We start from the raw sequence: 9425 nt of genomic DNA on the forward strand, positions 1-9425 counted from the left end.
ATTGATAACTAAATTGCATGTTACAGATAAAGTTGTGAAAAAGATTAGAATTGAGATCAGTGGCCTAAAACAGTTATACATAAGGTAACCCTTGATATTGGCTGTAGAGAATGAAGAGGATTTGGAACACATGAACAAAGGTGAAAAATGGAGGAGTGTGTACATAATAGGTGTATGGGAAGAGAAGGGAGGGGAGGGGAAGGAAGCGGAGGGGAAGGGAAGGGAAGGGATGGGGAGGGAGGGAGGGCAGGAAAGAAAGGGAGGGAAGGAAGGAAGGAAGGAAGGGAGGAAGGGAGGAAAGGAACAAAGAAAGATCCCTGCTTAGAATGGAAGATGAGACTGGGCTATTGTAGCGTTAGAAGCAAGGGGGGATTCAGACTTCATTCTGAGACTTCAGAAGGATCCCAATAAAGAGGTAGACATGGTAAAAGTAGCATTCAACGGACTATTCAGCCAGGATACTATACAGTGGGTGGGAGAAAGAGAAACCGACAGCCAGAGGTGACAACTCTAGAACCCTCTTCCATTAAACAGAATAGGATAGCAAATATTAGGGATCTTCCGTTCATGTTTTCAGAAAAGGACACAGGGGCTCTAACAATTATTTGTGAAGAGAAAAGCAGATAAAGCAAGCAGCCTAACAAATGATTACTACAACGCTGAAGTTATGAGATGCTGGAAAGAAATCTTAGCTCAGGCAGCAAGCGTTTCAAATGCAGCATGGCTGAGACAAAGCTGTATACTGGAAGTCTTGGTGATTTTCATCTGTTCATAACTGGTTCCATGGGTCCCACATATATCTCTTGGTCTCATATGTAGTTTAAATATCCATACCACATAAATTCTCAATAGTTTAGACTTTTATTTTATCTATGCCTGTTTTTAGGTTTGATTCACTCTCAGATATAACTTAGACAAATCAGAAAACAGAATTTTAAATAAAAGAAAAGGAAATATATGGCCAATAATAAAGAGTGGAATCACATAATACCATAAAATAAAAATGATCAACCTTTTTGAAAAACAACAGAGAATTTCAATTGACTAGTGTTCAAGTATTGAGTCACTCTGAATTACACAGAGCCTTGACCAATATTTATTGCTACATGTTTTAGAAGCAATTTCCATTTTGATGGGTTGCTTCAAAAGTGGTATTCTAAAGCAGTTAGGTAACATAAAAATATAGGATCAAGATTATGTCTGTCAGATAAAAAATACGGCATTTATGCAGCATTATATAATCCATTCGCTGGTTTATGAGCCCAAGGTCCCCACGGGAGTGTCACAAACCCACATAATATGCTACAGGGTTAGATTCTGAATTTAAGAATCCAAATGAGAAGGAAATACTTTCTAAAACCACAAGTGTAACTAGAATATTTCGTACCATGAAATAAATCCAAAACGACAAAACATTTCAATTTAGTAGCTTAAGATGGCCTCAGTTTGGGTGACCCAGACTTCAGAATACAGGCACCTTTTCTCCAGTACCCCTCAATTGTTAGGATACATAGCACATAAATCAGATGGCCAAATTGGGCCTATGAAAGAACAGTTACCAATGATTCAATGTCAAGGAAGCCTACTACAGTGTTCCCCAAGGATGAAGCCAGTATTTCTTAAACACTCCAGCTAACTGCCTTCAATAAAGAAAGAACAGATGATACTTAATTTCAAAGATGACATCACACCGGGGATAGCTGGTATGGCTAACTCAGGAATGGACATAATTGGAATTCAAAATGAAAGGTTATATCATGGATATAAATTTTAAAATAAAATAAAGGAGTGATAAGATTATACATTTATGAAAGAAAAACATACAACGGAATGGCAATATCTAGCAGCAGAAAAAAAATGTATAAAACAGCTGTAAGAGCTTGAAAAGAACCAAAAACGAATCCTGATTTGGAGTGGAACCATTTTTTAAAAGTGTACCTACTTTGGATAAATATATAAAGTATAATAAAATATAAATATAGTATAAACTGTATATCTAGTATATATGCCAAATAAAATATATATATAAAGTATAATAAAATAGTTGTATCACTCTTTCATAGTTAGTACGACTATTAATAATACCAGTCCTGTCTAGAAAAAAATACAGAAATAATTTAAAGTAAAATAGGATTGGCAGAAATATTAAAGAAGTCTAAATTATTTAATCTAGAGAAATAAAAGTTGGAGGGTGGTTCAAGTGTTTTGAACATATTTACATTCTAATGAAGGAAGAACATAAAGAATAGAGTTTATGTTGAAAAGACAGATTTACACCAAAAAAAGTAATTTTGTCACATTGAAGCTACTGTACTAGGTGACAAAAGTTAAAATTCTTTGGGGTTCTTAATATGCCTTACCCCAATTTATGATTTTTAAAATGTAGACTCAGAACAGAGAAAGGCTGAAGATTTCACTAGAACATATTAGGAACTGACCTCCAACTCTTGACATTTTTTAACATGCTTTTGGGTAAATTATCAACCCACACTGCCTTTCAGTCTTTGGCTTAAAGTCAGGACCACGGGATTCAAAAATAAACTGTTTTCCAAAAGAAACAGATCTTTCACCATTATCCACATAATCGGTGGATTAAGAAGACTATGCATATTGCTTTTCATATAACACTAAACTTATATTCCATATTGATGAGGTTTTTAGAGGCCACAGGCCAGCAGGACATGCAGAAGATTCAGACTGTACGGTGTTTGTAAAATCTTTGATTAGTTACCTGATAATTTCTTAAAAACCTGATATAACCTACATAAAAGTGGAGTACTTGGCATATCTGGAAAAGAGAAGAAAAGAATCTGGCAACACTGTGCCTTTATTTTCATTGTCAGCACCAGCGGACTACTGGAGTGAAGAACGAATGATCTTGCTGCCAGTCGTCTTCCCTCCTTCCTGACCCATCTGGTCCTACGGGCCCCTGCGCTCGTCGTCCCTGGTTTATAAGTGTGGACATTTTCTTACTTTGCTACATGATGGAACCGATTTTAAACAGTGATTTTCATATGCCCAGAAGACACTACAGCCCATTCATTAATCCAAGAGTAACTTAACACCGGTACGTCCGCGCATGGCAGTCTTTAATGAGTGGTTATGTTCAATCTAACCAGATTTCATCCAGTTACCAAAGATGTCATTTTACCCCCACGAAGACAGGCGAGTGGCAGTTACCTCTCCCTCTCTTTTTAAGAACTGCAATCCTTTTAAGAATTAAAAACACACAAAAACAAAGCAGAAGTTGTGGAATAAAGAAAGAGGGAAGTGTGTACCACAGCCAGGACCAGAGGAATTTGTGATAACAATAAAGAACAAAACGTTCTGTCCAAGGAAAAGACACATCAGAATGTTTTTAAATGTGTTTTCAAGCGTTCTCCACAAGAAGTAAAGACCCAGAAGCAAACTCTTCTTTAAAAATTTTAAACTTCAGTCAAAATCATCTTAAACATATTTTATGACACCTAGGGAAAAGACTCTTCCTCTAACCCTAGCAAATGAGGCTATGTTCCACAAAAATAAAATGTTTAATTTTGCACTATCACCGAAAGCTATGAAAGATAAAATTCTTGAATCAGAAATGAAAATTGAATTTTCTAAGCATGTAGTTCTAACCACCTTTGAATTGAAGGATTGTATACTGTCAGTTACTTGTTCAGATAAAAGATTATCACATGAGAATATAATTCAACAAGGAGCAAAGGCAGGCATAGGGCTGGTCTTTCTAGACACATCCAGGAGATTAATTGGAAGTACCAGGAGGAGACGGTGATGACTTTCATACGGTAAATTTATTTATAGCTATGCTCTTAAGTACTGTGTTAGAGACAAGCTCAAAAATATACAGCAATGTGATATCAGGTATTTTTTTCGTACAAAGCTAGAAGTACCTCACATGCTTACAATATAATCTATGTTTCTGCATAGCAAGGAGGCAAATGATGCCTCTTTTTTATTTAATTTCTTTTTCTGTTTATTTTTGAGACAGAGAGAAACAGAGTATGAGCAGGGAAGGGGCAAGGAGAGAGGGAGACACAGAATCCGAGCAGGCTCCAGGCTCTGAGCTGTCAGCACAGAGCCTGACATGAGGCTTGAAGCCACGAGCTGTGAGATCGTGACATGAGCTGAAGTTGGACACTTAACTGACTGAGCCACTCAGGTGCCCCAATCCACTTTAGTTAAATGAAACAGCCCAAATTCAAAGCAAAGAATTAGGAAAAGAAGTTTTGTTTTATTTTTTAAGTCAATCTACTGTACATTTCTTTCCACTGATGATTATAATTCCTAAAGGGGTTTGAAAGTCTACCCCTGAAAGGTAATAGGGAAGAAAGACAGACTTCTATTAATGTTGTGTCCTCTGACATCTGGTCTGTGAAAAGAAAAGGAGATAGCATTAACTTTTAGCAGTGGACATGTTAAAAAGAAAAAGAGAAAAAAAACAAATGAGCAAATTCTAAATAGCTTTGCGGAGCAAGGTGACCCAGCCTCGTTTAACAGAAAACCAAAATGTAATCAGGTGAAACCCACAACCTTTGTACCAGAGAGAGTGAGATAGACAAGGCGGCAAACACAATTGAAGAATCTCTGAAGAAAAAGTAGAAGTCACAGATGTGTGCAACATTCCGCCAAAGCTCTATGCAACAGGCGGCCCCTGTGAAACCCTTCAGTTGGACAAAGAGGCCGCCAAGCCCCTTAATACTTCCTGTCAGCCCAGCTTTGGCATCTTCCCATAAGCCATTTTCAACCTGAGGAAACTGAAGGCGACGCAAACCAACAGGGCAGCGTGAACCAGAGCTCTGTGAACTGGCCTTGACCCACCTGAAACCACGCCTCTAGTTTCCAAGTGAAAGCAAATCCACTGACTATCTCAGCCTCTGAGCAGACTCCACAGCAGCCAGACCCTTTAGCTAATCAAGAGTGGTGTGTGTGTGTGGAGGTGTGTGGGCGTCATTCTGTCTGTCGGTGTGTATGTGTTCAGCAGAGTGAGGGATGGCCAAGGAAACCAGAAGAGGAAGAAAAGAGTTTGAATTCTGAGGAAGAACCACAAGCAAGAAGGATAAAAGCATGAAAAGGTAGGATGGCGACTAAATCCCATTCTCTCTCTGGCATGGAACACAGTGCTTATAGCACACAGTAGGTGCTCAGTATAAAGACTGCTGAATCCACAGAGCAACATATCTGCTAAAACTGCATGTGCACTTTACAATGTCTTACAAACTATTAGTTATTTGGAGGAAGTCTGCTTGCTCAAGATGATCACAATCTAAAGCAACCAAAATTAGAGTGGTTATGTCAATAAAGATTCTACAAATACAAAAAATAAATATGAAATAATCATTCCATTTAGAAAAGAAAGTTGAAAAAAAGGACATACATGCTGGTAATTACTATTAAACATAAAACATATGAGGGACACATGGCTGGCTCAGTAGGTTAAGCATCCAACTCATGATTTGGACTCAGGTCACGATCTCAGGGTTGTGGGATCAAGCCCCACATTGGGCTCTGTGCCTGCTTAAGATCCTCTCTCTCACTCTCTCTCTCTGGCCCTCCCTTGCTCTTCCTTTAAAATAAATAATAAGAAGAAGAATTTTTAAAAATTAAAAAACATTGAAACATACTATATTTTATCCCTGGGAGGGCCCAGTGAAGCACCTGTCTTATTTAAACTATATACTAAATATCGTATTACAATATATCTGAAGGGATAAGAAATAAAAATGTTAGATGATACTGTGAGTTAATTGCTCTACACTTACTTCTCTTAGCTGTTTGGGAACTTTTGAAATCATACAGGAACACAGCACCTGCCATCCGGGCCCTCCTTATAAAAGCTTTATAAGCTTATGTGGCTTTCTCTTCAGTTTATCCAAGGGAAGAGCAGGAGGGTATGGGGGCTCTCTGTCACCATCTCAAAGCAACAATGCCTAGACAGGGCCACATGTTTTATTTCTGTTAATATTCTGTAAGCCCAGGAGTTTTTCCTTCTTCTTCTGATACTGGAAGGAGATAGATCATTTCCAAGCACACATCCATGCTTGCTAGAGACAACAGCCATTAAGTCAGCCCCTGCTAACTTGGGATGAAATTTTTTATAAATTCCTTGGGAGAATAAATGCTTAGATAAATGTTTCCCATACTATGTTCCATGGCACACTAGATTATGTATTTAAATCAGTTTGGGGAGTTTTGCATACTTTAGCCCCCCACTTCAAGACTGTTAATGACATTAGCATTCTAGAGGTTCTCAAAGGGCCTAATGTAAAGAACCTGTTTAACTGTAACACAGTACGACGTTACGTGACCACGGAAGCCTCTCCCCCACAGAACGGAGAGGCATGAAGGACAGGCAAATAAAGTGGCTTTGCCCCTCATAACATTTTGATAAAATGCAGAACCAGAACGAAACAGAAACTTAGAAGGGTCAGTACAATCCCTCACTTTATACTTGAAGAAACTGAGGTCCAGAAAAGTAAAATCACTTGGCCAAGGTTGCACAGCCATTGTCTACACTGAAAGCAAAACCATAAGCCATCCCCTCTGGCTGCTGCGCTTGGTCGTTTTACTACTTCACCAAATAAAAGAAGCAGGAGACTAGATACTCCCACAACTCTACCCTCGAACTTCTCCACCTCCCTTACCCCCTGGCTCTCATGTTTTAGAGGATAACGCCTTCTCTTGGGCACCAGATTACATTTTCCCCACCTCCCTTCGGATCCCATGCTCACTTATCAGATCCTCTTTTATGCTTTGTCTCCCCGTCTCTTCTGACTTTCACCACCAATTTTAAGAATATCTAAGTTCTGTCTTACCTTCATCTCAGACTACCTTGGTTCTACCTTCCTTCACCTCAGACTACCACTCTTCCCCTTCAGCTTCCTTAAAGGTGTCTATATTTACCATCCTGACTTCCTCAGCTTTCATTCATTCCTTACTCATTAAAATCTGGTTTTGTTCTCTCCTACCCTCCGAAAATATTTTTCCCACTATTTAATCCCACACCCTGCAGTGGTCCAGCCACGAGACGCCTTTCCTTTGCCATTGCCTCTTGAATACTGAATGCTCTTCTACATCTCTAGCTTATGTCAACAGTGCATCCTTTTCTCCTCCGCCTCCCTTTTCTGACTAGCAACGGCCTTAGCATCTAACAATAGCTCAAAAATCACCTTTCCTAAGAAAACCACCTTGATTTTTCTTCTAGAAAGTAGATAGTTGATGATAGTCAGTTTCCTTAGCAGGGACAAATTCTTAATAGGAACCGATGTTAAGCAGTACGCCATAATCTAATATTTCAGCAAAACGGGTGAAATCTGGTGAGGTGTTTCTCTGGTTACCCTCGAAACAGACTAGAAAATAAGTAAATGGCTTTTTCTCTCCCTTTATCTAACTGTTTTCCCTCTTGGCAATTTCTCATCATGTAGGACCCACCTTTAATGTCACTTTCTTGATGAAATATTGCTCAAGTTATACAAGTAGTTTGTCTCTTCATCTATGCTCCCAGAGCACTTTGCTGAGATTCAACAATTTACTGAGTATCTAAAGTGAGCCAGTGAAAGCACCAGGAGTATTCACATACACTGTGCCATTGAACTCATGTAGTAACCTTGTGAGAAACTATTATTGTTCCCATTTTGGAGATTACTAAACATAGAGGATTGAGAGAATTGTCCAAGACGCAAGGGAAGTCATGGACTCTGTATCCAACTTCAGGGTTTCAGTTTAAGCCTATTCCCTGATACAGCCCTAGGCACATTTTGTGCCATGATTATTTATGTGTCTGTTTCCCCGACAAACCTGTTTGAGCAGGGAAACGATTTACCATAGGTTTCCAGCACAGCGCCGGCACACATCAGATACAAAGGGTTAAAAGGAATGAACCCATGGATAAACCCTCTCTGACCTTTGATACCCTTAAAGAGCATGGTAACAGCCAGGAAATAATTGTGTTGCTGACAGCCAGGCAATGGAATGAATGAACTCCAGATAAACAGTATTGCAAGAGTTTATGTTCATTCAACTTAGAATCAGAAAAGGGTGGTGATTTCTTTGAACATCCTGAGTCTTAACCATGAGAATCAAACATAAAGCTGTTTAAGGTATCTTTGTTTGTTCATATCTAATGCCCACATCACTGGATGTGATCTTCCTTAGTCCGTGTGCCTCACCCCATGAGATGTACTTATTAAATAATCAGCTGAATTTTGTGAAGCACGGTGGAAACCAGCCCTGGTACTTTATAATCCCATCACCCTAATTATCCTCATCCATCTAGGTCCTTCTCGTTCACAGCAGATTGATTCCCTCTCTGTTTATGCTTGTATCTCAAAAACATTAAAATGACTAGTAATGGGCCAGCCCCGCCCCCGCATACATATTTCTCACCCACAAAGAATCCCCAGTGCCAGGTGGCCTTCCCACCCAGAGACAGGCCACTGGGGTTTTCTCAGAGGGAAGTTAGGATGCCTGGATTTTAGCAGGAGGGAAAGAACTTAGAAAGTTTAAAAAGGGAGGAAGGGAAGCATGTGTCTTCCTCCTAAGACATGAACACCCAACATTCTACATGAGCACTGGGCCACGCCCCACCTGCTCCCAGTCACCTTCCCACCGGGCTGGCAGAAAGGAGGGAACAAGGAAAGGGTAGTGGGAGGGCAGCACTAAAACACAGGCTTTGCCACCTCGGTGCTGGGTGTGGGACATGATTCCACGGCACGCTAAGCATGACATCAGAGACCTTGGCCAAGTTACTTTCCCCTGTGGTATTGGTGGTGGTGGTGGTGGTGATTTATTCATATTCTTCCTTATTCCTCTCCACAGTCTCTCCATCCTCACTGTTCCTTCCATTTCCCTACCACCTCCTTTAGAGCAGATGAAAAGAAAGGGTGCTGGGTGGAAGATGGCACTCCCCAGGAAGGGGTGTGTGATGCCACGTAGTACGCCTGAGAGAGCATAAGCTCTGGAATGAGAAAGACCTGCTTTTGAATCCTGCCTTACCCTTTACTAGCTGTGAAACTGTAAGCAGCTTATTTAACCTCCTGGAGACTCATTTTCAAGTTCCATAAAAGGGATCTGTTCATTCCCCCAACATATAGGGGTTTTGGTTAGGATTAATGTTATTCTTGCCCTCTCCCCATCTTCCCTGGGAGGTCCTCTAACAGCCCATCCCAAACCTTTTCAACAAATTACTGAGAGAGAATGGGATTGGGAGAGGATGGCAAACTAGGGACAGAAGAAAGATAGAAGATGTAGGCAGCCTGCGCTCATTACCTCCTGCCCCCTTCTTCTTCCCCCTCCTCCCCCTCCTCCTCCTCCATGTGCTTATCCAAATCCCCCTTGCTGGCGCTGCTCCCACTCCCCCAACTCCTCTTTCAGAATCCTCTGCTCCAGGAGAGGGAGGCCTTGAAGCTGAGACAATGCAGGGCTTG

General features: G+C 40.4%; 1 protein-coding gene and 1 long non-coding RNA gene across 2 annotated transcripts in view; one reads left to right on the forward strand and one right to left on the reverse strand.

Annotated features, from left to right (window-relative positions):
• The window catches only part of FIGN (fidgetin, microtubule severing factor), a 126539-nt gene that overhangs the window by 79234 nt on the left and 37880 nt on the right, over window positions 1-9425 (reverse strand).
• Window positions 4934-9425, forward strand: part of LOC144225542 (uncharacterized) — a 24050-nt gene continuing 19558 nt past the window's right edge. The window contains exon 1 of the long non-coding RNA XR_013333338.1: window positions 4934-5075. This is a non-coding gene — a long non-coding RNA (uncharacterized LOC144225542). The remainder of the gene's footprint in view (window positions 5076-9425) is intronic.

The sequence above is a fragment of the Crocuta crocuta genome, unplaced genomic scaffold, assembly GCF_008692635.1.
Source record: "Crocuta crocuta isolate KB4526 unplaced genomic scaffold, BGI_CrCroc_1.0 scaffold359, whole genome shotgun sequence".
NCBI classification, from domain to species: domain Eukaryota; kingdom Metazoa; phylum Chordata; class Mammalia; order Carnivora; family Hyaenidae; genus Crocuta; species Crocuta crocuta.